Raw genomic sequence first — 2712 nt, forward strand, 5'->3', positions numbered from 1 at the left:
TGATAAGTAGTACTCCGTGTTAGGCTATATACAGTTGTTTGCATAGTCACTCATTGAATATTTGGATAGCTTTCAGTTTATGGCTATCGAAATCAAGCTACTGTGAACATTTGTTTTTCTGGCCTTGTGTGGAAATATGTTTTTATTACTTTCGGTCATAAATCTAGGACTAGAATATTCTTAACATTAAAGAAACTGCCAAATTCTTTTCTAAAATGTTTGTACCCATTTAAATTCCCAGCAGCAGTGCTGAGTCCTAGTTATTTCACAAGGACAAACTTGCTAACACTTGGTATATTCAATCTTTAATTTTTGTTATTTTATCAGATATATAGTGATATTTCATTATATTTTAATTGAATTTTTGAAATTAATACTTGTGCTATGCATATTTCATGATTATACATTTCATGCAAATATCTCTGGGTCAGTTATTTGTTCAAATAATTTACTTCCTTTTTAATTGTTGATTGTCTCATTTGTGAGTTATACATAGTATTTAAATTTGTAATAAATAATGTGCTAAACAAAGTTATTTTCAGTAGAGAAATTTAGAGAAAGATGTTTCTTATATGTTCATTATCATAATCTACAAGTCATATTCTGTTCCTAAAATAAGTTTAACTTGTTGACATACATATAAACAATGTTTTTTGATTAATAATACATGAAACAATAATATAAGAAAAACTAAAAGCCACAAAATGTATTATTTTCTTATTAATAAGTCATTTTCCAGAGATATCCTATCTAATATGGTAATCACTAGCACATATGACTATTTAAATTAAAATTAATTATATAAAATAAATTTAAATTATTCAATAAATGTATACTCATTTCAAGTGTTACAGCCATGCCACCCTGAACAAGCCCAATCCCGTCTGATCTCGGGAGCTAAGCAGGGTTGGGCCTGGTTAGTACTTGGATGGGAGACCATCTAGGAATACCAAGTGCTATAGGCATAAAAAATAAAAACTAAGGGATCGTAAGCTTACAAGGTCCTTGAGGTCAACCAAGGGTTGCCTCGCCTAAAAAAATTAAATAAATAAATAAATAAATAAATAGTAACTAGCGACTATCATATTGGACAACAGAGCGGAACATGTCTACCATTGCCAAATGTTTATCAGGCAATGCTGTTTGAGAGGTTGTTTTTGAAAGTTCATGCTGAAACTCCAAAAAGATTGCATTAACAGTGTCTATCTGATTAGCAATATGAGACCTTGGACAAGCAGTTAAATTTCTCTGCTCCAGTTTCCTCCTCTATGAAATAATTCTACTAACTGTACCTATCACCTAAGGTTCACATGAGTGTTAAATGGTGTAATGCAAATAAAGTGCTCAGGTAAGTGCTGGGTGTAATTAACATGGTATCTAACTGCGACCGTAGAAATAAAATAATTATCCTTATTCTATGAAGGACAATGACATGTTTAATTGTTTTTAGATTATCCCAGCTTTGAAATTTCTTATCTTCTTGATACATTATTACTCTCAATGAGAAATGTCTTCTTTCACTTTGTCTCCAAACCAAACTGCCATGCTGACCATTTTGCTTTACACACACACACACACACACACAAAATGGGAATAGATCAGTGTACAATTATCAATTCATCCCCCTGCCACCTCCAAGTCATTGTGTGCACCTAAACCACTATCAAGTCCGTAGCTAGGGGCCAATATTTTATAAGTCCTATAATTTTTCATCCAAACAGGATACTTGCAAAAGTTAAAATTAGCATGATTATTAACTGTTTTATAGCATGACTTGAAATGGAGACTGTCCACGGTAATGTGGCAAAATAAGGTCATTGCATAAGTAGCCTTGCATGCCCCAGAAGAGGCAGAATAGGACCTGAAGTCCTTGACCTATAGCTTTCTCTGTTGTGCCTTAAATAAAATTCCTGACTTATGATTTGACACTACATCCCTGGAAACTGACAATTCCATTTCACGTAACAGTGTCATTTACTCAAAACAGAGTAAGTTAGGATTAATGGGAGAAGTTGCTATTCATTTCTCTTTTTCTCATCTTTTCAATGTTTTTTATCTCTTCTCCCACTTAAAATTTCCTCAGGATTACAGTGAAGTGAAAAATCTACAGCCATTGACATTTTAATCATTATCAAAATATGCAGAAGGATTAAGTGACTTTTCTATATTATCCTCTAATTCACTGTTTATTCTGTGATTCTCAAGGGTTCAGTGAAGTGTCTCAGAGCTTGCCTAGAGAAGTATCTATTTGATGCACCTTGATTTAAAGGAAACCTGACCTTAATATTTCCTGTCTGAAGTGGGAATAAAACAGCATGTCTCATCACTAGTTATTCTAGTGTCTGTTTTCTGCTTCCCAAGATGTCCACACATTATAAAGCATGTATTCGCCACACACTATTTGTATATTTCAGCATTTTTTGTGCTATGTTCGTCACCTACCAGTAATATTTTCTGTGGTTTTTCTATTGACTTAACTGCATGTGGCTTCTTTAATCTGACACCCATTTGTCATAGCTTATTTTTCTCAGCCATACATATTCGTTAGTGTACACATTATGTACTAGACATGAGAACTGGTATGTTTAACCTTGTTCTAAATTTACCTCTGAATTGGAGATTATTATTAATTTCAGATTACATAAAAACCTGTTAACATAAGGTGATTGCACAACTATCTTTATTAAAGCAATCTTCTTAATAATAATTTCC

General features: G+C 32.7%; 1 pseudogene; it reads left to right on the forward strand.

The window, feature by feature from the left end:
• The first annotated feature begins 846 nt into the window (after positions 1 to 846).
• Positions 847 to 965, forward strand: LOC120582841 (uncharacterized; annotated as a pseudogene).
• The last annotated feature ends 1747 nt before the right edge of the window (positions 966 to 2712 follow it).

Source organism: Pteropus medius, unplaced genomic scaffold, assembly GCF_902729225.1.
Source record: "Pteropus medius unplaced genomic scaffold, Ma_sr-lr_union100, whole genome shotgun sequence".
NCBI lineage: Eukaryota > Metazoa > Chordata > Mammalia > Chiroptera > Pteropodidae > Pteropus > Pteropus medius.